At 36.6% G+C, this 27,885-nt stretch overlaps 1 pseudogene; it reads left to right on the top strand.

Annotated features, from left to right (window-relative positions):
* The first annotated feature begins 1,506 nt into the window (after positions 1 to 1,506).
* LOC147510179 (histone acetyltransferase TAP1-like) lies at positions 1,507 to 23,932 on the top strand (annotated as a pseudogene).
* Positions 23,933 to 27,885: the final 3,953 nt, after the last annotated feature.

Below are 27,885 nucleotides of genomic sequence, written 5' to 3'. Positions count from 1 at the left end.
TTTAGGTTTTGGTAGGCGCGATGCGCGCTGGGATCGATTTAGGTTAGGTATAATTTTGTTTGGGAAGATGAAGTGAATAGGTCGGTGTGTGTGGTTAAATGGGATGGTCATTAGGGTGTAAATATCTTGGGTTTGGTGGAAAAATGAATTTTGGCCCAAACCCAAATCTTTTTTGAAATACCCATCATGTTTTGCTTGCTGCTTCCTAAAACTTAAAACTAAGATACCCGATTCGTTAACGATCCAATTTTTGCGAATAAGCTATGGAAATTATCAGCATGAAGAATTCTATCTAATGATCTAGGAAAAACTCAAATCTAACCATAGGTGACATATAAAATGGTAGAATAACACCTCAAAATGCGTAAATGCATAAGTTATGAGTACGAAGGAAAATCTAGAAGACTAGATTGCATCACACGAATCTATACGACTAAAAGGCAGCATAAACAAAGATATGAAATTAAGAGAACAAGGTGGGGTAATTGCCCACCCCCAAATAAAATTTTGGAATAGGATGAAAAAAATTTGCTGTGGTGAAAAAGAAGGTCTTTTAAAATCAGATACCCTAGACTTTCTAATCTATATAATATTTATGGGTTTTATATTTTCTAATTTTTATGAAAAGGATTTTTGAAAAGTAGAAAACAAAGCAAATAAAAATATAAATCACTCCATAGAGAAACACTACTCAAAAGAAACGAGAAAAAAAGTGCAAGAAAGAAATGTGTGAATTACATGAACGTGGACTAAGGATCCGGCACTTACAACCACACACTCCAAATGGAGGGTCCGGTTATCTTAATGGAGTACTCCCAAAATATAGAATTAATATAGGACGTACACCAAACATAGAGGGTCAGTCCTAAAAAACAGGGTCTTGTAAAAGGTTTCTTCCACAGCGGGCAAACGTAATTCATGCAAATGTTTTAAGTGTTGGCCATTTACTTGAAAGGTACTGTTGTCCTTTGGTTTTACCAAGGTAATTACCCCTTGAGGGGTGACATCAGTAACCAGAAAAGGTCCAGACCAACGTGTTTTTAATTTACTAAATTTTTTTTGCAAACATGAGTTATATAGCAAAACTTTTTGACCAAGATCAAACTCTTTACACAAAATATGTTATCATGAATATATTTCATGTTAGCTTTATAATGGCGTATTTAGGTTTTAGTCCTACTTATAATACCGATATTAGGCTTTGATACATTTATACGTGAAAATTAGACTTTAGTTCAACTTTTGCCTTGTATTTGGCTTAATACCTTACACATACCTCTCACATGTTTGATTAATTTTAGGACCAAAGCCTAATATCGCTACTATAAATAGGACCAAAGCCTAAATACCCCTAATTTTAGGCAGAAAACACGTGTTGTGAGAGGATTAGTTGAATTAGTTAAAGAAGGACCAACTAGTTCAAAAAGAGATGCAATTGTGGCAATTTTAAATTTGGCGGGAGATAGAGAATCAGTTGGGAGGCTAATTGAATGGGGAGTTATGGAAATGGTTGTAGGGGCAGCCAAGGAATTTCCAGAGGAAGTAATGACAATTCTTGCCGGGGTGGCAAAGCGCGGTGGAGTCATGAAGGTGGCAATGGCATTTCGTGCCATTCGAACAATAGTTGTAGTATTGAGAGATGGGCTGGAGAATGCTCGAGAGAATTTTTGCGTCCGGTTTGTCGAAGAGGCGTTAATGGCCGTGGGTAGAATTGGCTTCATTGGCGAGGATTGAAAGGGATATTTGGGAATTAATGGCAACCGGGACAAAGAAGAGCGAGAAAGGAAGTCAAAATTCTTAGAAGGGCTGCTGGAATGGAAGATCACCCGGTGGGTTTTGTTACACATACATCAAGAACATTTTTTTTTTTTTTTTTTTTTTTTTTTTAAAAGTTGAAAGTGAAATTGTAATTGTACATAGGCTAAGCGAACCTAGAAAGCAAGATTCTTTTATTTGGCTTTTTTTTTTTTTTTTTTCTAAGATGATTCTAGGCCATTTGCCAACAAGCTGACAACACAATGGGAAAACAATGATTTTAAGCATGGAAACTAATAACCATGCAACCACAACACCATGGAGTTTGAAGTTGAGAATGGCTGTGAAACGCATGGTATAGGGAAGACAATAATTTCTGAATTTGTGGGAGATTGAATTTAGATTGCCCCAAATCCAAACATGTAGAAATGTAATCTAGACTTGCCTTTATAAATGGGTCGAACTAGCATTTAATTTCGGGTTTGATGTGCTCACTTTATCCTTATTCCTCACTTTAACAATGTTTTACAGATATAGATAAGGGAAGAATCAGAATTAATCCCTTTTGTGTTAATCGCTTTTGTCTGTTTGAAATTATGGGTATTTAGGCTTTGGTCATATTTATAGTAGCGATATTAAGCTTTGGTCCTAAAATTAATCAAACATGTGAGACGCACGTGTAAGGGTATTCTAGGTATTAAGCAAAGTACAAGGCAAAAGTTGGACTAATGTCTAATTTTCAAGTATAAATGTATCAAAGCCTAATATCGCTATTATAAGTAGGACTAAAACCTAAATACCCCCTTTATAATCCTTCACTAAATCGTAAGAATCACTATTGATTTCTTCAAGCTCATTTAATTATAATTTGTGTTTAACACTAGCGGCGTTAATGTTGAAATTAAGACTTTTAATAGCCCACAGGGTGCGGTATTCCAACTCAACAGGCAAATGACAAGGTTTAACAAAAACTAAGCGGTAAGGTGACATACCAGTAGGTGTTTTAAAAGTCGTTCTATATGCCCATAAAGCATCTGTTAGGCATTTAGACCAGTCTTTCCTATCAGGATTAACTGTCGTTTCTAAAATCTTTTTTATTTCTCTATTGGACACCTATACTTGACCACTAGTTTGAGGATGATACGGAGTCGCCACTTTATAGGTAACTCCATATTTCTTGACTAATGCTTCAATAACTCTATTACAAAAATGTTTTTCTCCATCACTAATGATGGCCTTAGGTACGCCGAAATGTGAGAAGATATACTTCTTCATAAACAAAACTACAGTTTTATGGTCATTACTACGACAAGCCATGACTTCAATCCATTTAGAAACGTAGTCCCCAGCTACAAGAATATAAATGAAACCATGCAAAATAGCAAACAGGCTCATGAAATCAATACCCCAGACATAAAAAATATCCACTATAAGAATAGGATTTAAGGGCATCATATTACGTTGAGTAATACGGCCAAGTTGTTGACATCTAATACACGCTTTGCAGTGTGCATAGGCATCTAGAAACAGGGTAGGCCAATAAAAACTGCATTGAGGAACTTTGGCAGCAGTTTTCTTTTCACTAAAATGACTGATAAGAGCCAAAAACTGTAGTTTTAACCCCTTAATAATCATACTTTTAGACCAATTATGTGAGTAATAATTAAGAGTTAACACTGATTACGTGTTTTTATGCATTTCAGGCTTCAAAGTCCATTATGTGCAGAAATGTGCCACTTTAGCGAGATAAAGGAGCAAAGGTCGGTTACTAAGGAGTTCCGTGATTAAAGGCCAAGATTCAAGAAGATAAAGCCTTTCTAAAAGCCCGGTCAAAAGCTGAAAAGTCGACGCGGGCAGAAACAGCACACAAGTCAGCAGAACTTCCGAAGGCTGTATCTTTGGACTCAGACCTCGGAATAGGGCCTACCTTATGTCAAAACGACCGGATCGGAAAGAGCTTTCCAATGGTCCAAGCCTTGACCCAATCAGAGGAGCAGAAGTGGACGAAAAGTCTGTTGAAACCAACTGCAGCTGAAGAGGCCTTTTTGGACTGAAAGAATTGGGTTTTGGGCCTGATTCTCTGGCCCAAAACATGGCTCCAAGCCCATGCACGATTTTTGGAACTGAATGTATAAAAACCAAAGCTTCACTCTTTGTTAATGGTAGATAGTTAGACCTAGATTAGAAATTAGATTAGTAGCCTCCATTAATTAGTTTTAGATCTTAGTTTTTAGAATTTCATTCCCTGTTTTAGATTAAAACTTTAAATCATTGTTCTTTATTGATTAGATAAATAAAATAGTTATTCTTGTCAATTTCAATTTTTGTCATTTACAATTTATTAGATCTAATTTCAATTCTTGTTATCATTCAATTCTTAGTTATTAATTAGATTTCGATTATTGTTTAGTTAAATTTCATAAAGTTAGAATCTTTGTAATATGTTGTATTCAATTTCAATGGGAAATGATGGTTTGATTAATCAAGGCTAAAACCTCCATTAGAGGGGTTGATGAAGCCTTGATGAAAACTTAGTTGTATAGTGTAGAAGTGTTGTAGAGTCTATTCCATTCTAGAAGGCCGTGTTTCGCCATGAGAATGGGTGGATGACCTCACATGCTAGTTATAATTGGTAGAAATGCCATGTTAATTAGGGATTAGAACGAGCAATTCTTACCGTAATAACGTAAGAATTGGATTACAACAGTCTATTCTAGGTGATTAAGTTGGATTCGAGGTGGATTCAATTCCCCTCTAATTCTTTATCTAGATTCAAGAACATTAGTATTTCCATATATTTCGTAGTGACATTCAACATATTGCTTTTCATATTGCATCGTAGTATAATTCCCCTTCGTAAAGCTCTTATTAGACTTAACCCCGATTAATTAGACTAGAAAACATTCCATGCTAGAGAACTAGGAGTGGAACGAATTTGTTACTCCACTCTATTTCGATAGAATTGAGAGTAGAAACTTTGATAAATATAGACACGGTTCAAGTTTTAGTTTACTTACGTTTTGAGTTCATCGCTCATTTCGTAGGTAGACTATTCAATCAATTTTATGTTTATCAAATGGCGCCGCTGCCATCTTAGTTGCACTTTAGTATTGTTTTCATAGTAGAATTAGTCATTTTTAAAGTCCCATTAAACCCACCCACCCTTGTTTGATTCATACTGTGGTTATCCGTTTCAGCGAAAAAAGTTTTCGACAAATTTACACTGAGCGACGACCAAGCTGTAAGTGAGCGCACTCCGCGCTCTATAGTCGGAACACGAAGCGACCATACCATCAGACCGAAGCCCGACCGCCCTATTTTACTAAACCACGAAGCGCGACCAGCCCCACACCGAAAGCGACCGCTAAGTCATCAACAAGGAGGCGACCACCGCCTATCCGAAAGCACTTTGTTCTAAGCCAAAAATCCCGGATTTCAACAGGTTTGTTTCAAACTTCGATTTTTAAGTTTTTCAGTGTTCTAACTTGTTATTTACACTGAACACGCGTAAACAAGACGCTATTCATAAGCGAAGCAAGGACGCTATCAGGTATTCCTTTCTTCCATACCTCGCATCTCCAGTTAGAGGCTCATACTAATATATCAAGATTGTTTGGATTGTTTTCGTGTTTAGACTTAGACTTGCATGAGATTAAGGTCTGGTCGGAGAAAAACACCGAACGTAATTAACCGTCAACAAACAAACATATCGAGTATACCAATCACTACACCTCTAACTACTATCCCACCAACCATACCTGACATAATGGCTGAAGAAAGAGAGACTCCTCTCTCCGACTTCTACAAAGCTTTAAGCGATAGCCCTAAATCTTGCATCGTTCTAGCGGACCGATGGGGATTTTCGAATCCCCAAACATATTTAATTTGTTACCCGTTTTCCATGGTTTAGGCCATGAAAAACCCGTACCAACACACGCGTAGGATTGAACAAGTTCTTACAACATTCCATCATCCTACGGTTGGTGCGGAACAAATTAAACCGAGGGTATTTCCCTTCACCTTAGCCGATAAAGGCGTCTTTGTTAACTACCCAAAGCGCTAACTCTCATGGACTCGTGGGCTAAACTTGTTCACTATTTATGGAACACTTTTACCCACCCCTAAAGACGGATGAGATGCTTTCCAAGATTCATTTTTTCCGGCTGAATCCTCACTTAATCATTTTCTCGAGGCTTGGAATCGCTTCACCGATCTGCTTATAGAGTGTCCACACCATAACCTAGCAAAAGACACGTTAGTTCGTTGCCTTTTTCAAAGGACTTCAACATCACCATAAAGAAGTCCTTGACATAATGAATGGGGTAGTTTCCTAAGTAAAGGAGCCTCGGAGGCTTACAAATTTTTAGAAGAACAAAAACTAAAAGCAATAACAATTGGGGGAGTGATGATATCCCCGCCTCGCTAGTTCCTCTTCAACAGCTTAAGGCACCGGTATGTTTGAGATGAAACCCGATCCGAACTTAAAAATTTAATCGAATCTCTAACTAAAATGGTATAGGCTATTTCTATTCAACAAAAGCCTATCCCCGTCATGAATGTTAACTCCAACCCATGTAATTTCTGTTTGAGTCCTGAGCACCCTGACTCCTATTGTCCTCTCGCCTATGAACAACAACAATTAGAGCAAGATAATATTTGCTCCATTAATAACTATCCTATTCCTAATGCCCCATGGAGACAACATCCCAACTTTAGTTGGCGAAACAATCAACAAGTTACACCTCCAGGGTTTAATAACCAAAATGTTAGGCAAGCAAACAACTATAATCAAGCTCCACCTAGGCAAGGACGGGGGACAAGGTCAAGGAAATTATAATAATTATAACAACCAAAGCGCAACCACGACAAGGTGTAGCACAAGGTCGAGTAATTATAATAGTTATAATACCAATAGAGGTATCGTTCCAGTTAACAATAGTAACTATCAAAACCCACCCATAAATAATCAACGTGAGATAGTTCGGTCGCACCACACTGACTACTACACCTACACAATCGGATCGTGATCGACGCTTTATACAGGTTACCCAACAACTTTTCCAATCAATGACTCAATCAAATCAACGGATCTTACAATCCATAAATCGGGGCATACAACAATTAGCCCAAGAGAAAGCCCAACCAAAAAGGCGTGTTTCGGGACAAGCTATACCAAACCCTAAAACAACAAACACATCCTTTGAGGTAAACGGTAATACTAGTACGGAAACGACAATAGTAGGTGACTGAATGCCATCACCACTCTCCCGAAGAAGAGTGGTTGATAACAAAGTAACTATGCCTATAGTTACCCCATCAAGATTCTCTACACCGGATATCGAACTAGATACCGAAATAGAAACCCAAGAGCCTACCATAGTAGAGGTACCCGGTTAAACCACAACCTAAGAAACAGAAAGTCAAGGTAACAAATCAAGTCGAGCCATACGCTAAATATAGAGCAAAACCACCATTCCCTCGGTTAGCCATGCTAACCGGGATACAAACTTTGAGGAGATTAGGAACGTTTTCAAAATCTAACGATAAACCTTCCTTTTCTCGAAGCTATTAAAAAGCTACCTAATCATGCTAAGTTTCTTAAAGAGTTGTGCACTACTAGGCGTAAGACCAACATACCTAAAGACGCCTTTCTAACTGAACAATTCCCAACTTTATCCGAAAATAATGGAATTGTTAAGTACAAGGACCCCGGTCAGTCCTATCAAAATGCACCCTAGGAGATTCCCACACGACGACCGCGTTATTAGACCTCGGGGCGAGTGTTAACTTACTCCCATATTATTTGTATAAACAAATAGGTCTACAAGAAATGCAACCTACAAAAATAACGTTGCAATTAGCGGACATGTCAATTAAGTATCCTAAGGGTGTAGTGGAAAATGTGCTTGTTAAGGTTCAAGATTTTTACTATCCTGCTGATTTTGTTATCCTCGATACAGAAGTCGCCAACGACTTTGTACCGATCATCTTAGGGTGTCCCTTCTTGGCTACTGCCAACGCCCTCATAAACTGCCGCGATGGTTCGATGTCCTTGTCCTTTAGCCATCTTTCTGTTGAGGTAAATGTTTTGAAAACGAGGACACAATATCCCGATTCATCTACAAATGGAGAGCTTAGCATGATCGAGAGCTTAGCTCAAGATTACTTCAAAAACATGTTTCCGGAGAAACAAATTAACAAATTCCTTTCGCCGAAAATTCGACTTTAACAATGACTCCTTGGTAGTAGACGAAATCGAACAAGAATTCCTGCAACTCTTTTGCACCGCTTCTTTACCATTTCTCGAGTCCCCCTTTGCCAACAACCATTCATCCCTTGATGCTATGACGGAAGATGAATTTTTCAATCTCTATCCCAGTGATCCTTTTGATCCACCTATTGAGGAATGTCTTGCATATATCAAGATTTCTAATGATATGGACTTGAGAGCTTTAGCTGAGAATCATTCACCTTCCATCACCAATATTCCCCACCCTCCACCTTTTTAAAGGAACCTCGAGTTTGCACTCGATCCTTTAGTTTCTCCTTTGCTTCATGATTTTTTAAATCCACCTAATAAACAAATACTTTCCAAGGATAAACCACTTGACACCTTCATTTTCAGACTTGAGACAGTCCCTAACTACACCATGAATGAGTTTTGTGCTAAACCCACATCCTCATTTTTTCCATGCTTTCCCTCTAAAACTTATCCCAATCCACCATATTTTCCACAACCATTCACTTTTCCACACTTATTCACTAGGACACCCTCTCGCTCAAAGATGAAACATAAGGTGCTTGCTTTCGGTTATGTTATAGGTCTATCCGACTTCGCTTTCATTCCACTAGGTCAGGCGTGTGTAGGGAAATCTTGGTGCTTGATTGTGTTTGGATATGTTTTCTATGATATTTATTTATGGAACGATCCACAACTATTTCGGTTGTTGATATATGATAAACCTGCATATTCATACATATGTTTAGATAAGTCTAGGGAATCGACTTTAAAAGACCCAAGTTTTAAATTACAATACCAACTTTACGAGAGTATAGGCCAAACAAAATTTTCAAACTTAAAAAGAGTTTTCCAATTTTGTTTGGGGTGGCGATTTTTGGTATCCATTTCAAATCATGTTGCCACCCTAAGCCTGTCATGTTTACTCCAAGAGAGTTTGTGTTAGTTAGTACGCACTGTTTAATTGTGCTTCATATTATCATATCATCTTTACAATATTTCTATTATTGTCACTGCGCAATTTTGGACACGTTTCTATGGTAAATTCTTTTCTTATCTCTTTACACTTTGAGGACAAAATTTCTATTGTTTGGGGTGGGATAGAAACATTTGCAAAAATTAGACACTTTTAGGATGTAAATTACGACTTTTATTTATAAAATTTTAAAAATTATAAAAATTAGTTAGTTACATAATTTAATTGTGCTATTGAATTATTTCATGAACCCCTTCTCCCAAATTGTTTGGGGGTGGTATAGAAACATGATGTAAATGTTAAGCACATATTAGGTTGTATATTACGTATTATTTGTCTTAAAAAAATAAAAAAAAAAAAAAAAAAAGTTTATGCTATACACTTAGGAATATTGGTATTGTTTCTTTCTCTATGCTCTTAATAATTTAGAAGTCTCAATGAGCTTTTGCATTAGAATAGTTTTTAGAAACTTAGGTTAATATATAGGTAATAATCTTTGCATCTATCTATAAATATATTACATGAGTATCTATAATTGTTTGGCAAGATAAGTTTATGAAATCTAGGCTAGAGTACTTATTCTACAAATCCTGTGAGAATATAGCCTAAAAGCCTTATATGAGTGAAAACATTTGAGAAATGACACAAGGGAGAAGTATATTCGAATAGATAAATCACACGTCCACTTGCTTGACCACTATACCATGTCCTAAGAGAGAATTTAGGCCCTTTTGGATCGATATAGCTAGAAATTCCGACCTAAGTATATTTTCCGCTAATTAGCCCCTAATCGAGCCTTTTATTAGCCCTTTCATAAACCACAAATCCTTTACCCTCATTAAACAAACAAAACAAAAAAAAAAAAAAAAAACCTACCTAATTTAGATAAGTCCGAGAATAGAATAAGGAAGAAAGAATAAGAGAAAAACACATGTAAACAAAAAAAGTTAGTTAATTGCTTGGAAAATAAAGAAAAGAAGTTTCTATCCAAAGAAAAGAAAAATAAAAATAGAAATAAAATAAAAACTCAAAAAAAAATAGAATAAAAGGAGTCAAAAGCCAAAGAAAAAGGAAAAAAAATATGGCTAAGGATGGAAACAAATTGTAGAAGCAAAAGTAAATAACAAGGTTTTCTCTAGTTACATAATATGAAGACTCTATTATCTCAGACTTGTCCCTTTTGAATATCCATTTTCCTTCCTTCTTAAACCATCTCCTAATCCCCCATGAACACCTAATAAAGACCTCTAGCTCAATTAGGAATAGGTTAGTGGGATAGTAAGTGGCAGATGTGTTTGATCAACTTCGGCTTCCTTGTGTGTCATTGAGATTGTAAGGTAAAGTATGCCCACATGCAATGGGAGTAGCAAAACTTGAGTGGAAAAATCGAGTGATTTTTGTCTTGACTTTTATGTGAGAACCTACTTAAGAACGCTTATTCCAAAGTTTCATAAACGGACCTATTACTGCATTTCATAGCATTACTCATTGTATATATGTTTATTAAGTAGATGATTGATTATTATGCATATATTAGCTTAGGTTTCTCGACTTGATTACTCTATATGCATTGCTGCTAGTGAGAGGTATAGTTAATTTAGAGCATGAATAAGGAAACAATAGTTTTATTTCTTAGTCGTTGTAGTATAGATGAAGTTTGTGAGTACCTTCACTGGAAAACTCTCACGAGAGACTATAACTTCGTCCCACTAGGGAATTCCTAGTGGTTTAAGGCCTTGTTGCATATGGTCAATGCAATCGCACTCAAAGAAACGAGAGTAGATAGAACTCCATTTTTGGTCACTTATTCTAATTTCTCATCTTTGCTTGAGGACAAGAAAAATACTGTTTGGGGGTGGTTTGATAAGAGCCCAAAACTGTAGTTTTAACCCTTTAATAATCATACTTTTAGACCAATTATGTGAGTAATAATTAAGAGTTAACACTGATTACGTGTTTTTATGCATTTCAGGCTTCAAAGTCCATTATGTGCAGAAATGTGCCACTTTAGAGAGATAAAGGAGCAAAGGTCGGTTACTAAGGAGTTCCGCGATTAAAGGCCAAGATTCAAGAAGATAAAGTCTTTCTAAAGCCCGGTCAAAAGCTGAAAAGTCGACACGGGCAGAAACAGCACACAAGTCAGCAGAACTTCCGAAGGTCGTATCTTTGGACTCAGACCTCGGAATAGGGCCTACCTTATGTCAAAACGACCGGCTCGGAAAGAGCTTTCCAATGGTCCAAGCCTTGACCCAATTAGAGAAGCAAAAGTGGACGAAAAGTCTGTTGAAGCCAATTGCAGCTGAAGAGGCCTTTTTGGACTGAAAGAATTGGGTTTTGGGCCTGATTCTCTGGCCCAAAACATGGCTCCAAGCCCATGCACGATTTTTGGATCTGAATGTATAAAAACCAAAGCTTCACTCTTTGTTAATGGTAGATAGTTAGACCTAGATTAGAAATTAGATTAGTAGCCTCCATTAATTAGTTTTAGATCTTAGTTTTTAGAATTTCATTCCCTGTTTTAGATTAAAACTTTAAATCATTGTTCTTTATTGATTAGATAAATAAAATAGTTATTCTTGTCAATTTTGATTTTTGTCATTTACAATTTATTAGATCTAATTTCAATTCTTGTTATCATTTAATTCTTAGTTATTAATTAGATTTCGATTATTGTTTAGTTAAATTTCATAAAGTTAGAATCTTTGTAATATGTTGTATTTAATTTCAATGGGAAATGATGGTTTGATGAATCAAGGCTAAAACCTCCATTAGAGGGGTTGATGAAGCCTTGATGAAAACTTAGTTGTATAGTGTAGAAGCGTTGTAGAGTCTATTCCATTCTAGAAGGTCGTGTTTCACTATGAGAATGGGTGGACGACCTCACATGCTAGTTATAATTGGTAGAAATGCCATGTTAATTAGGGATTAGAACGAGCAATTCTTACCGTAAGAACATAAGAATTGGATTACAACAGTCTATTCTAGGTGATTAAGTTGGATTCGAGGTGGATTCAATTCCCCTCTAATTCTTTATCTAGATTCAAGAACATTAGTATTTCCATATATTTCGTAGTGACATTCAACATATTGCTTTTCATATTGCATCGTAGTATAATTCCCCTTCGTAAAGCTCTCATTAGACTTAACCCCGATTAATTAGACTAGAAAACATTCCATGCTAGAGAACTAGGAGTGGAACGAATTTGTTACTCCAATCTATTTCGATAGAATTGAGAGTAGAAACTTTGATAAATATAGACACGGTTCAAGTTTTAGTTTACTTACGTTTTGAGTTCATCGCTCATTTCGTAGGTAGACTATTCATTTTTATGTTTATCAATGACCCCCGCATGATTGTTCATGGCAAAAGGATAAGACTTCATTGTGCTCCCACTGGGGAATGAAACATCGAATTATATGATCCGCACAATACTTAAAAAGGTAGGGTTCATCCCAATAGTAAAACTTAACTTTGGCAAAAAGTCTCTTGCATTCATTCCTAGTCCATATATCATGAATGATCTCAGACACTAAAAAATTAACAATGTCTGCATACCAAGGTGCAAAAAAAATTAAATAAAGATGCTCATCCGGAAAAGAGTCAGATATCGATTCGGAATCACTATCATCCTCATTAGTTAACCTAGATAAGTGATCTGCAACTACATTTTTAACTCCTTTTTTATCCTTAATTTCTAAGGTAAATTCAGTTAGGAGAAGAATCCAACAGATCAATCTCTGCTTAGTATCCTTCTTCGCGAGAAGGTACCTAAGAGCGGCATGGTCTGTATAGATGATGGTCGTGGAACCAACTAAGTAGGGATGGAACTTATCTAAGGCATAGATAACGGCTAGAAATTCTTTTTCAGTAGTAGTGTAATTATGTTGAGCATCATTTAAGGTTTTATTAGTATAAAAAATAACGATAGACTTATTATCTAACTTCTGTCCTAACATAGCACCAACGACATACTCACTAGTATCACACATAAGTTCAAAAGGTTTAGACCAGTCTGGTGGTTGTATGATAGGTGTAGAGGTTAAAGCGGCTTTTAAAGTTTCAAAAGCCTGTTTGCAGTCATGATTAAAATAAAAAATGACATATTTTAAAAGCAATTGTGTTAAAAGCTAAGCTATTTTTGAAAAATCTTTTATGAAACGTCTGTAGAAACCTACATGGCCTAGAAAGGCTCTAATGTCATGGACATTCGGTGGTATAGGTAGAGACGCTATCTTATTTATTTAAGCTTTATCTATTTCTATTCCATTTTTAGAAACAATATGACCTAAAATTATATGGCCGGCTAGACGTTCAAGCATTTGGTCGACAAAGGGTAAAGGAAAGTAATCCTTATGTGTCATAGCATTAAGCTTTCTATAATCAATACAAATCCGCCACATTATAGGAACTCGAGTGGAAACTAACAATGACTATAACACCTGATTTCTTAGGGACTACATGAATTGGGCTTACCCATTCACTATCTAAAATGGGGTATATAATGCCAGCATCGAGTAATCTCAAAACTTCTGCTCTAACTACCTATTTCATGGCAGGGTTCAAACAGCGTTGTGGCTCACGGGAGGTTTTCACATTATCCTCCAAATGTATGTGATGTTTGCATATTCTAGGGTCAATACCTTTGATGTCGTCTAAAGACCAACCAATCGCAGAACGATGTTCACGAATAACCCTAATCAAATTTGCCACTTCAGTAGCAGATAACTAAGATGATATAATAATCGGATGAGTGCCATTCAGATCTAGATGAATATACTTTAACTCAGCTGGAAGATGTTTAAGCTCAGGGGTGGAAGGAGTGGGAATGAGGGATTCAGGAGGGTCTTCCTCCTCTACAACCTAGATTTGTTTAGAAATGAGTTCTTTAAACTCAGGAGCTAGATCATGGATAGGAGTAGATTTTAAGAGAGCATGTACTTCTTGGATGTAAGAATCCTCAGTACTACCAAAGAAAAGAAATTGGTGCATCTGATTATCTGGAAAAGTTTTGTTAAAATAATCTTGAGCGAGACTTTCTATCATGCTAATTTCGCCATCTATAGTCGTGTCTGGTGTCTGTTGTATCATCTTAAACACATTTACCTCAACAGCAAGGTTTCCAAAGGAAATAGAGATCGAACCATCACAGCAATTAATGAGGGCATTGGCAGTTGCCAAGAAAGGACGCCCTAAGATAATAGGAACAGAGTCATGAGCGACTTTTGTGTCTAGAATGACAAAATCGGTTGGATAATAGAAGTCTTGTACTTTAACAAGAATATTTTCAACGACACCCTTAATATACTTAATCGAACAATCGGCTAATTGCAAAGTCATTTTTGTCGGTTTTAGATCATGTATACCTAGGTATTTATAAAGGTAAAACGGGAGTAAGTTAACACTCGCCCCCTAGATCTATAAGAGCAGTTGTGGTGAAAGTATCGCCTAAGGTGCATTGTACAGTGGGACGACTGGGGTCCTTGTACTTAACGATTCTGTTGTGTTCAGATAAAGAGGAAAACAATTCTGTTAAAAAGGCTTCTTTAGGTATGTTTGTTTTCCTCTTAGTGGTGTACAAATCTTTAATAAACTTAGCGTATTTTGGAAGACATTTTATAGTTTCGAGGAAAGATAGGTTTATAGTTAAATTTTTGAAAACTTCCCTAATCTCGTCAAAATTATCGTCCTTCTTGAACATTGCTAGTCTCTGGGGAAATGGGGGTTTTCCCTATATTTAGCATAAGGGTCAATAAGAGTATTGCCTTTTCTTTAACTATTGTCGGTTTCCCCTTAGGTTGAGATTTAACTGGTACTTTTACAGTGGTAGGGTGTTTCAACTATGGCATCTAGTAAGGTTATTTTATCTTTATTAGTTTGTGGGGAATCCTCAGGCATTATTACTTTGTTGTCAACCAATTTCTCTGAATGGAGAGTAGTTAGGGCCTTTAATTCTCCTTGTATTAAATTTTCATTACCAGGATTACCTGTTAATTCGAAAGCTGTGTTTGTTGATTTTGGATTAGGTACGAGTTGACCTGGAAACACGCCTTTTTGTTGGGTCTTTTCTTGGGATAATTGTTGGATGGCTAGTAAAATCTATTGTTGAGTTTGCATGTGTGCATTGAATCTATCGGGTTAGGTAGGTTGAGTGGCTACAGGTTATGTAACAGGAACTATCTCGCTTTGATTATTAACGGGTGGATTTTGATAGTTGTTATTAACTGGGACAAAACTTCTATTATTATTATAACTACCTTACCTTTGTCCTTGCCTTGGTTGATATTGATTATATTTGTTGGTGGGCCTAACATTTTGATTATTAAAACCTGGAGGTGCTGCTTGTTGGTGATTATTACGCCAACTAAAATTAGGATTTTGTCTCCAAGATGCGTTAGGTATATTAAAAGCGCAGACATCTTCTGGCTGTGGTGGTGGTTCTGGTTGTTCATAGGCAAGAGGACAATAATTATCGGAATGCTCAAGACTAAAATAGAAATTACAGCGAGGAGAGTTTATATTCATGACAAGTTCTAAGTTCATGATGAATAAGGGATTCTAATAAAGTTCTAAGTTCAGGATCAGGTTTAACCTCAAACATACTGGCTGCCTTAGCTGTAGAAGAAGAAGGAATGGAGCGGGAGTAATCGTTACCTCCCCAGTTGTTACTTTTCTTGGATTGATTATCTAGAAAGTTATAAGCATCTGTGGCTCCTTTACCTAGGAAATTACCTCCGTCATGATATCTAAAGTCTCTTTATGATGTTGGGATATGCCTTTGAAGAAGGCACGAACTAGTCTGTCTTTACCAAGATTATGATGGGGACATTCTCCTAGAAGATCAGTGAAACGATTCCAAGCCTTAGAAAAGGATTCTTGAGGCTTTTGGTGAAAGAAATGAATATGTGATAGCATTTCATCAGTCTTCTGTGGCGGGGTAAAATTGTTCTATAAATAATTCTACTAGTTTTCCCCATGTGTCGACAGAGTTCGGCTTTTGTGATGTTAGGTAAGCAGTCCCTTTGTCAGCTAGGGTGAAAGGAAACACCCTGAGCTTTATTTATTCAGGTCTTACGTTAGGATGATGAAATGTAGTAAGAACTTGTTGTATCCTACGTAAGTGTTGATAAGGCTTCTCATGGTCTAACCCATGGAAAACAGGTAGCAGATTAAATTTATTGGGGGGGGGGGGATTCTAAAATCTCTCGTAGTATCTACAAGAATAATGCAGGACTCAAGTTCATTGTTTAAAGCCTTGAAATCAAATAGGGGTCTCTCTGCTATTTCTTCACCTATTGCTACAAATATAGTGTTGGTGTGTGTTGGTGTGTGTAGGTGGTGTGTGTGTGGTGATTGGTGAAATTCTAGATAGGCAATTATTTCTGCATCTACGTTAAACTAATATGGCAGGTTTATGCGTACCAGATCTTAATCTCATGCAAGTTTTAAGTATAATAGGCAAGTCCTAATGAGCATGCAAAAATAGCCTAATTATTACTAGAAATAGAATCCTCTGACAGTAGATTCGAGGATGTATAGAGGTGTTACCTGGAGCGTCCTTGCTACACGTATAAATAACGTTTTCAACAGCCTTGAAGCACATCTACGTTACTTGAACAATTATACGAGTACTGGTTCAGGTACACGGTGTGGATTGTGAAGTCCTGTAAAAATATTAACGTTATTAGTTTAAAAGTTTTAAGAATTAGGAAAAGGCTTTTTACTATGGGTTTCGTGTTGGGCCTGGATGTTAGGCCTGTGAAACGGGTAGTGGGTGGGCTTACTAACTTAACTTAATATTAATTATTTTTTGTATTTTTGAATGAAACCAACGGCCAGGCTACTTAAGAATTGAGGGAGGTTGTCCGTGCGTGCACATTCCTTAATTAGAGAACCCCAAATATTTTTTGAGTTTTCTAGACACCGTTTAGAATGGGATTTTTTTTTTAAATTTTGTAGTTGATAGCATACGAGTAATGTACTATACTCGTGAGAGAATATGGAAAATAATATTAAAACAATAATTTACTGTATTTAACCTAGGGCGCGTCCGAGGTTAGAAATAGGGCAAATTGGGCGTGGTGCGTGAGTTAAAGAAAGGTGTGGGTCGCGCTCAGAGAAGGTAAAACTGTGGCGCGCGAGTGCTCGTTAATTAAAACTATGGTTTGAAATTTTCAGGGTCAGGTCACGAGAGGACATGGAGTTGGTTGAACAACTCGTATGCTCTCGAACAGTAGCAGAAAAATTCGAAGAAAATGCGAACAATGTTTTCAGTGTGTGTTTTGTGAATAGTAAAAAATTGAGTTTCTAATCTAAATACGCGTAATGTAAACTAACTAGATGGCAAGCGGCACCATTGATAATATATAATTTAAATATATAGATTGACATTTGTTTAAAGATGCGTAAACAGTAGATATATGATTGAAAAATAGTAAATATAATACTCTTAATAATATAGAAATAATGAGGAGTAGTCGTGTTCATACCACTCTAGTCGTACACTACTCGGATGCAAGTCTAGATTAGAAATATGATTTACTAGTGAGAGTCAAAATAGTAGATTTGAGGGTGAAAACAATGAATTTAAATGACAAGAGAAGATATTAGAAGGGGTTTAATCTGCCACGCGATTCGATTGACTATTAGTTAGTATAGAATCGCTTGTGTTAATCCCTAGTGAAGACCAAGTCCTCTCAGATCGAGGTTTTACTAGCATGAGAGTGTAGCTCCACCACAAATCTCTTTGGTGGTGGCTCTATACTCTAGTTCTCCGTTATGAGCTTTATCTCTAGACACTCATAACGAAGAACTTGATGTTCTTGATGCAAAACAATAATACTAATAGCTACTCATGGAGGTTTAGCCTTGTGTCATAGGAATCATTACACTAAAGCAATAATAAGAAGACATAATTAAAAAGACAATTGAATTGAAATTAACTAAAGCTTTTATTGATGGGAATTAATGGAGGCTACAAACTAAAGTATGCTAACCTTAAACTAAAGAAAAGTAAATCTAATTAAAACTAAACTAAACTAATTATTAACTAATGAGGGGAAATAGAATCTTGAGTGTTTAGCCTTAACCCTCTTTATATAGGAGAGGGTTAGGGTTATATTTTCGTGCATGGGTAAAAAAGGGCGACTTTGGGCCTCTAAAGTGAGCCCAAAGTCCATTAGGTTAAGTTTAAAAAGGCCTTAACTGCTAAAAATTACTTTTGTACACTTTTGTCCACTTTTACAGCTTTGATTGGGGTAAGGCTAGGTCCATTGGAAAACTAGTTCCAAGACGGTCGTTTTGACATAATGTAGGCCCAATTCCGAGGCTTGGGTCCAAAGATATAGCCTTTTGAAGTTATATTAACTTTTTGTTCTCTTTCTACCCGGATTGACTTAGACTTCCCAGCTTTGACTGGGCTTGGAAAAGGTTTTTCTTCATGAATCTTGGGCATTAAATGTAGAACTTCCTCAGCAATCATCTTGACTCATTTTTCATGCAAAAGTGGTGTCTTTAGTCACCTAATCAGCTTCAAGTCCTAAAATGCACAAAAACACGTAAACAATACTAACTCTTATTTATTATAAACATAATTGGCCTAGGTAGAATACTATTAAGGAGTTTAAAATACACTTTTGGGTGCTTATTAATCATTATGGGAGCTGTCGATAATCATGTGGATTACTCTTTCTACCTTGTGATCTGAGGAATGGTGACGTCTGTGGTGCCTTGAACGCTTTACAGACTTAGATCGTCTTGCTGCTCGACTTCTACTTCTTCTTCTAGCAGGTCGCTTATGGCTACAACTTCTGTTGTGGTTCTGCCTCACATTCAATTTGTGCCTTAGGTCTTTGTCTAGTAAGAAATCTTTTAGCTTGCCCTCCTCAGCTAGATCTTGGAGGAAATGTTTGAGACTCCAGCATTCGTCTATCTTATGGTGATGTAGTTTGTGAAATTGGCAGTATGGTAGTCCTGGGATTTCTAACACTTTGTTGATGTTAGGCTTGAAGAAAGGTGCAGTCTTGATCTTCTTCAGGATGTAACTTGGTGACCTGGAGAAGTTGGAGAATTCCTTCTTGGTGTAGGATGGGTTTTGGAGATTTGTGGTTGGGAGGCTGCCCTTATTGTTGTTCGACTGCCGCTTCTTTGACTTGAAGTCACCACTGTCGCTGACTGCAAGTACTTTTTTACCTTTGCGCTGCTCAAGTCACTCCTCATATTTTATGTACTTGTCCACCCACAGGTACAACTCATCCAGTTGATCTGGTCTATTCTTCATGAGGGATCCTTCTAGTTCGGAGTTATCTTGGATGGAGTTGGAGAATGCCAAGGTTGCAAAACTTTCTTTGAGTCCTAGCTCCATCGACAACAACTCTTTCTTGAAGAATCCTAAGAATGCTTGAATGGACTCATCGTGTGACTATTTCAACTGAAAGAGTGAGTCTAGGTCAGCCTGCTTCTTCCTGTTGTGGATAAATTCTGCATTGAACTTATATGCAAGCATGTCAAAGTTATTGATTGAGTCTAGTTTTAACATGTAGAACCAATCCAATGCTCTGTCCTTCAGGTTTGTAGGAAAAGTCTACACATGAGGTAGTCGAAGTTAGGGGCATTGTAGAGAGCTAGTATTTGGCTGAAACGAGCTACGTGTTGACCTGGGCATGTGCTTCCGTCGTACATTAGAAACTTTGGCTGAATGAAATCAAGGGGAGGCTGCTTGTCTCTAATTTCGGTAGTGAAAGGTGATGCCCTGTAAGATTGGAGCATTTTCTAGACGATCTGGGCAGTGCTTGCTTTTTCTCCAGATCGTTCCATACAATGAGTGAGCTCGTTTAGACATTAGTTTGTGTTTTTGGGGAGTGCAGTGACATCATTGTTGTCTACTATGTCTGGAGCTCCATTGTTTGTATTTAAGGTCGCCTGATCTTGAAGTGCTTGGTTCTCTTGTTGAAGGGTTGAAATGGAGTTCTGTAGATTTTGCACTTGATCCGTAAGAAGTTTGAGCTTATCTTCCATTTTTTACTAGGCTTCATGGGCTTGAGAAATATGCGGATTTTAGTGATGTTTTTCAAGAAAATGAAACGGCAGACATCGCCAATGTTAAGGCATAAAAGTCTTACCTATAATTGAAATCGGGTTTGATGGAGAAAATGGTTGCACTCTTCCTTTGGAGAAGAGTTGCCTACGTATCAAGTCTCTTAGCTAGACCTGAATCAAGCATTTCATAGTTTTTCTTCCCTTTTATAGGCGTAGAGCTGTCCTTTCCTTTTCTGTCTTGAGCCGTTATCATGTGTAGATCTCATGCGCTACCATCTTTGATGATTGCTTTTAATCCACTTGTTACAAAGTAAAGATCTCCTTTAATGTTGTGTTAACTGAGCTTTGGGAACTGATAAGCACCCAAAACTGTAGTTTAAAACCCTTAATAGTATTACATTTAGGTTAATTATGTTTATAATAAATAAGAGTTACTAATGTTTACGTGTTTTTGTGTATTCCAGGTGTTGAAGTTGTTTATGTGCTTAAAAATGTCATTTTGCATGGAAAACGAGTCAAGATGATTGCTAAGAAAGTTCTACATTTAAAGCCCAAGAATCATGAAGAAAAGCCTTTTTCAAGCCCAGTAAAAGTCAATTCGGGTAGAAAAATAACAGAACTTCAAAAGAGTATATCTTGGACTTGGGCCTCGAAATTGGGCCTACTTTATGTCAAAACGACCAACTCGGAATAAGCTTTCCAATTGACCTGGCCTTGTCCCAATCAGAGCTATAAAAGTGGACAAAAAAGGTGCTAAAGTAATTTCCAGCAAAATTGGCCCGTTTAGACTTAACCTAATAGACTTTGGACTCACTTTAGAGGCCCAAAGTCTCCCTTTTTGGCCCATGCACGAAAATGTAACCCTAACCCTCTCCTGTATAAATAGGGTTAAGGTTAAACCTACTTCTTCCTTCCTCCCCTTAGTTAATAATTAGTTTAGTGTTGTTGTAGTTTAGTTTAGGGTTAGAATTAGTTTAGTTGTAGCCACCATTAATTTCCCTCTAATAAAAACCCTTAGTTTAATATTCAATTCTTGTCTTTTTATTTTAATGTGTTTATCTTATTGTTTTGATATTGTTCATCCAATGAACCAGGACTAATCCTCCATTAGAGGAGGTTTATGAAGCCACGTGAAGATGATTTAGCTATTAGTATTATTGTTTTGCATCAAGAAAGTCAAGTTCTTCGTTATGAGTAACTAGAGATAGAGCTCATAATGGAGAACTAGAGTTTAGAGCCACCACCAAAGATATTTGTGGTGGAGCTAAAGTCTCATGCTAGTGAAGCCTTAATCCGAGAGAACTTGGTATTCACAAAGGATCAACAAGCGATTCAATGACTAACTAATAGTCAATCGAATCATGTGGTAGATTAACCTTATCTATATCCTTTTCTCTCAATTAAATCTACTATTTCGTACCTTATATTTACTATTTTCTTAGCCTCATATTACTCCTCTTTATTCTATGATGTTTAGAGAGTATTATTTTGATTGATATGCATGTTTTAGTATTGTTTAAACACTGTTTTTACATTATTAAATCTATGTTATCAAATGGCGCCGCTTGCCATCTTGTTTGCCTATGTATTGCGTGTTTAGGTAGAAACACTGTTTTACTATTCACGATTTTTCGAAAAATTTCTGCTACTGTTCGAGAGTATACGAGTTGTTCAGCCAACTCCCGGCCGTCCCAAGACCTGACCCTAAAAAGTTCACCCTACTGTTTCTACTTGAGAACGCGCCCGCACCCTCATTTTGCCTTCACCAAGTGCGCCCTGCGCACTACACTCTAGGAGCGACCCGTGCCCAATTTAGCCTATTTTTTAGCGTGCCCTAGCGTAATTAGCTTAGATTACATTTTTAATATTATTTGCATTATTATCTCAAGAGTACAATACAGTACTCATAGGCTAAAAATTACAAAATTTTAAAAATTATTTTTCTTTATTCTAAACGGTGTCTAGCAAACTGAAAGAATTTGGGGTTATCTAATTAAGGAACGTGCACATACGGAACAATCTCCCTCAAATTCCTAAATGATCTGGCCATTGGTTTGATTAAAAATACAAAAAAATTAATTAATTAAATATTAATTAGAAAGCCCACCCACTACCAAAAGCCCATTTCATAGGCCTGGCATCAAAGCCTAACACGAAACCCATAGTAAAAAGCCTTTTCCTAGTTCTTAAAAAAATTTAAGGTTAATCTTTTTACATGACTTCACAATCCACATCGTGTACCAGGACCAATACTCGTATAATTGTTCAAGTAACATAGACGTGTGTCAAGGCTGTTGAAGACGCTATTTATACGCGTAGCAAGGATGCTCCAGGTAACACCTCTATACATATCCTTGAATCTATTGTCAGAGGATTATATTTCTAGTAATAATCAGGCTATTTTTGCATGCTCATTAGAAATTGCCTATTAGTCTTAAAATTTGCATGAGATTAAGATCTGGTACGCATAAACCTGCCATATTAGTTTATCCTAGACGCAGAAATAATCGCCTATCTAGAAATTCACCAATCACCACACACACACCACCTACACCCACCAACACTGCATCTGTAGCAATGGGTGAAGAAATAGCAGAGCGACCCCTCTCTGACTTTTATAAGGCTTTAAATAATGGAACTAACTCCTGCGTAATTCTTGCAGATACTACGGGAGATTTTAGAATCCCCCCTACTATATTTAATCTGCTACCTATTTTCCATGGCTTAGACCATGAGAAGCCTTATCAACACTTATGTAGATTTTGTGCACGGAATGTAAATCAACTTGCTTGTTGGTGTAGATTTTTGAAGAATAATATAACACAAGTTATTGAACCACTGTCATCACCACCTAAAGAGGAAGAATCATTACCTCAAGAGATTGTTCTTTCTGAAAAAGCGTAACCAGATGGCATAATCGAACAGATTCTATTTGCTTCAGGTGGAGATGTGCTCGTATATGGTCTTCAAGCCTTATCCGATAAGGTTTAATTCTATTCTTGAGACTTTAAATTGATAAAATGCTTTCCTGCCAATTGTTATATATGCATCTATACTTGTGTCACTATGTGAAATGGTAATGTATCATGTATGTAAAGTGCAGCTATAAAGTTCACATATTCAATTTTCTTAGATAAGTTCTATTGTGATCTTTTTATTTAAAACAACGAGATGTCTGTTGACAAATTTCATTCCATGGTTATTAGGTGGGTTGGCCTCTGACGCCACCCTCAAAAATAGCGGTGGCTCTAAAAAATAGTTATATGGTGGCAACTTTGCATTCCATAAGAGAAGATCTTCAGATGCAGGTATACATACATAAGGAGCACATCAGTGGCCCATCTAATATCATGTTCTCTAGTGTACCATTTATTTTGAGCTGATTTTTATGCTTGATATATTCAATACCATTTGCAGCTGAGATCTATTTAAATAATGATGAACATCTTAGTGTACTTGGAGAAGTTATATGACAGAGAGAATTGATTAAAAGGAGCTTATTGGCTTGGCTCGCGCTACATCAGATCATGCATTCAATGCCACAATATGGGATGTACTCGTTGATCCTACCTACCTACTTGTTGATAATTGAATTGAAACTTAATATATTATAAGCTTTTGACTTGGAATTGCTTTTCAGAGCAAAGGTCTTGGGAAGGCACTTGTCGAACAGATGATAAGAGCTCTTCTGCGGAAGGATATTGGCAACATAACCTTGTTTGTTGATAGTCAAGGTATGCCATTTAATTTTGTTTGTGGCATGCTAAAGTGAGCTTTTTTTTTTACTCTAGCTTTCCCAACATATGAGTTCCTAGGGAAATTTAAGTTTAGGCTGGTTGCTAGGTCCTATACCTTTGAGGATGGTGTCTTAGTATTTCAAGTTGAGTTGACTAGAGTTCTAGATCTAGGATTCCCAGGTGCAAACTAGTGATCATTCTAGCTAGACCAACTATTCCTCTTTCTGTGAAAGCCATCCACCAAGAACTCTAATAGTTGCAATGCAATATTTTGCTCAACAAGTAGTCACTTGTTGGATCCTCTCTGGCAGTTTTCAGACATTCTCACCATTGACAAGATATACTAGAAATATTAAAAATATTCTAAGGTGAACCGTCGTTAAGACCAAAAGGCATAAACTTACTAATTAACGTACCAAATCTTAGGGTCATAAGTCGTAACTTGCCTAGTAGAACGGGGAGTACAACTAGTAAAGACAATGTAATACAACCTTGAAAGTTTATTAGTTGTTGGTAGCTAAGAAGAAGAAAATTTGATAAGTTGGTGTGGCATGTGTACTGTTTTCGTTTGTAATGTCAAAACTGATTGTACAATTATTTTATTACAGTAGGAAACACGGATAGAGTCTTCATTTGACCCACAATCCAGGAAAGAGTCTAGTGACTTTCGCATCATGTTGAAACACTTATCACCCTGTATGCCAGAAAGTACTTGCTATGAATATAATTGGTAGTAGAAGGATAATGAAAAATCTAATATTAGGTTTAAATCTTTGATACGGTTACCTTCTTCTTCTTCAGAGAATCCTCTGCAGTAGAAACTTTCTCTGCACATGCTTTCTCTAATTCGATTAGTAAGGTTTTCTCTTTCTTCCCTAAAGAGCAAACAAGTTCCCACATTAAAATTCTGGTTTAAGAACAAGTAGTTTAAGACATAATGGAAGAAAGGGCTTTGTTTTGCTCCACATATTGTTGTTCATGGTGGCTGAACAGCCTTTTCTCTTCTTCTTCATATTTCCCATTAAAAATATACATGTCTTACACATGTCTTACACATGTCTTACCTTTTTTGATTAAATTTGGCTTTAGATATAAACTAGATTAATCCTAGCCCCCAATAACACACATATATTGTGATACATATTTCACTTGTTGCCTTTTGTGCTAAGGCTGCCTGAACCTTATAGCGAGATTTTTTTTTTGTTGTGAAAAACAACTATTTCATTAAGCATCAGGAGGAAGTTTCTTGAATGTGAATCTCTAGTCTCAAGAGAAATCTATTTCACTTTATGTTATATACTTGAAAATGTTGAAAGCTAGCCTACATACTGGATTGTGAGTCACATAGTTGTGGATACTATAAACTATGTATGTATAACACGATTTGGTGTGAAATTGGTATACCGAGTATCCTCTAATAAGGTGCTAAAGAGTGAAAACGAGTCAAGATCTTCAGCTAAGAAAACTTGTGATAGTTATTATGGTCTTAAGCTTTATTTTTTTTAAGTATTCTTTGCGTGAGGTATATCTATGTCGTTGATGGGACCATAATTTGACTTCTTAAAATATTCACATGCATTGCTTACTTGCATTTTCCTTTAGCCTTCTTTTGGATAAGTATACTTATGTCTCTTTTCATTTTTAATTTGTTGTTTGTACCAGATTGACCGATTGGTTGGTGGTAGATTGATAAAGAAAACTTGGGTGGATGTTGTTCGAATCGGCGGACTATAGGAATTTGGGGCTAAAATATTATTTTGAAGAACTAATCTTATTTAGTTGATGGCTTAGCTTTGAAGATTATGTAATAGTGTATTGGCAAATTGTGGATGCACAAATAATTTTATGGATGATCTTAATTAATGAAATAAATTTTGCATTGATCTATTGTGAATATCTTTGATTGGGTTTTTGAGTTTTATCATAAATTGTATTGGGCAGGTTTATATAAATTGAAATGATTCAAAATAATATGTAATACCTAATATATATATCTGAATAAAACTATTTGCAATGCCAAGATCGTTGTAAACGAATCAGGATGCTACAAATGTGTTTACACCATCAGCAACACATTTGGTGTGACTAAAACTACTCTTTTGTGAAGCCAACAGTGGGGTAGCTAAAAGCACGCTTTTTGCAATTCCCTTGGTGTGGCTAATGGTTTAAACATTTTGTGACAAAGACGCTGCAGCTAATGATTTTCTTTATTTGTGTCGCCAGAGGTGCAGCTAAAAGAAACCCTTTTGCAATGCTAAGACGTGTGGTTACAATAACCTTTTGCAACGCCCACCGCTGCAAACAATTTAAAATATTTTCAAAATCATTTCAGTTTGGGAAAATACTTTCGCAACGCTAATCCAGTAATGGCAACAGTAAAGGCGTTGCAATAGCCTTCAAGCTTTTGCGACGCTAATTGCATCGTCTCCATTTAGTTTTTGTGACCCAATTTTTTGCAGCGCCTTTGTGACGCCTACATTAGCGTCACCATTATTCATTTGCAGCACTTTTTCACCCTTATAGCAACGCCTGATGGCGTTGCAACTGAGCCTTTCTGTTGTAGTGAATGTTGCTTCCCTCCTTAGAGCTCAACCATGAGTCCATGTTCTTCCAATCCATGCGGCGACGCCATTTGATGTAAGAGTATAGTGGTAAGGGAGTTGAGGTTCACCATAGATTGTAGAAATGGATTGATGGGAGTTTATGAAGGTGAGAAGGTAGTAAACTTAAAAGTCATGACTTGTTTTTGAATTAAACAAACTTGTATTGAAACTTCACTAGACTTGAATGAAAAACTTTGTATTGATGAACAAACTTATATTGAAGATTAAATGACAACTTGAATATGAACTTGTATTAAAACAACTTGGATTGAAGATTGAAGAACAAAAAGGAAATGAAAAAGACTTGAGTTGAAAAAACTTTAATGTAAATGACTTGAAAATAAAGATTACATTACTCCTACATGACACTAGATTAAGTCTAGGTGCCTTCTCTCCTCCTACTTTTTGGCTTTTATATTACACCTTTTGCCAAAGACTGATTTGCCCTCTCCCTTTACAATCAAGACACCTCATTATGTTGTTTTATACTTTTCCTTTATGCTTTTGCTTTTGCTTTTTCATATCTTCTTGAGCAAGCTAGGTTTTGAGCAAGTCTTCTTTTGTGACAAGGTCATCCATATCCAGTATTCTGAGTTAAGGACACGACTTTCAGTACTTTGGTTTTGAGTCCTTGACCTTTGACTTTGACTTTTTCAGCACTTTTCCATAGCAGCTTGAGTCTTCATAATAAGCGTTAATAAGGCTCCTTTTGGCGTTAAAATACAGCTTTTATGGTAAGTGGTCTGAAATGGCCTTTAACCTAAAAATGCATTAAAAGCCACGAGTTATCTTTTCATTATGCATAAGAAGAGTTGTAATGCAATAATGTAATGGTTAATAAAACACATATTTGGGAGCTGATTAGTTACGAGTATGGTTATGGCTGTATTAACATCTTTTGGTGTAACTGGCTAAGCAGTTAATATCAGAATAATATCACTGATTAATCAACAATTAATTGTTTCTCGGGGTTAGAGCAATTTAGTTTTTCCAATAATTTAGGCTAGTTTCGGTAACTGATTAATTCGGTAATTTCGGCCGAGATGACCGATTTCTTGCCCTATCCGTTCAAAATTAATCGGTGAAGTTATTAGTGCCCAAAGAAATAGGAAGAAGACTTCTGGGCGGTTTTCTTTTTGTAGCTCCCACTTGCTTGATCTTAATCCCAAGAAGCTTTTCAAAGTGAGCAAACATAGAAAGTCGAAGAGAAGTGAGAAGTTAGGAAAGAGAGATGACAGGTGTCTCATAGTGTTAAATTCTAGAAGAGAGAGAGAGAGACATGTGTAGGGGTGGCAGTTTTGTACACGACCCACTAACCCGACACAAATCTGACATGAAATTAGCAGGTTTGGGTTAGGAAAAAAGGCTTTTGGGTCATTTAAGGGTTGACCCGCTGAACCCATCAAATAAATGGGTTGGGTTAGGGTCACATATGTTAAACCCGAGTAACCCGATTAGTTCTCAAGACTAATGGGTGGAGTCATCAACCTATGACCTGTATAACCTATTTTAAGATAAGTTTCATTATCCCAATAACCTAA

This window comes from Coptis chinensis, chromosome 3 (genome assembly GCF_015680905.1).
Source record: "Coptis chinensis isolate HL-2020 chromosome 3, ASM1568090v1, whole genome shotgun sequence".
Lineage (NCBI taxonomy): Eukaryota > Viridiplantae > Streptophyta > Magnoliopsida > Ranunculales > Ranunculaceae > Coptis > Coptis chinensis.
This window is presented reverse-complemented; position numbering and strand designations above follow the sequence as displayed.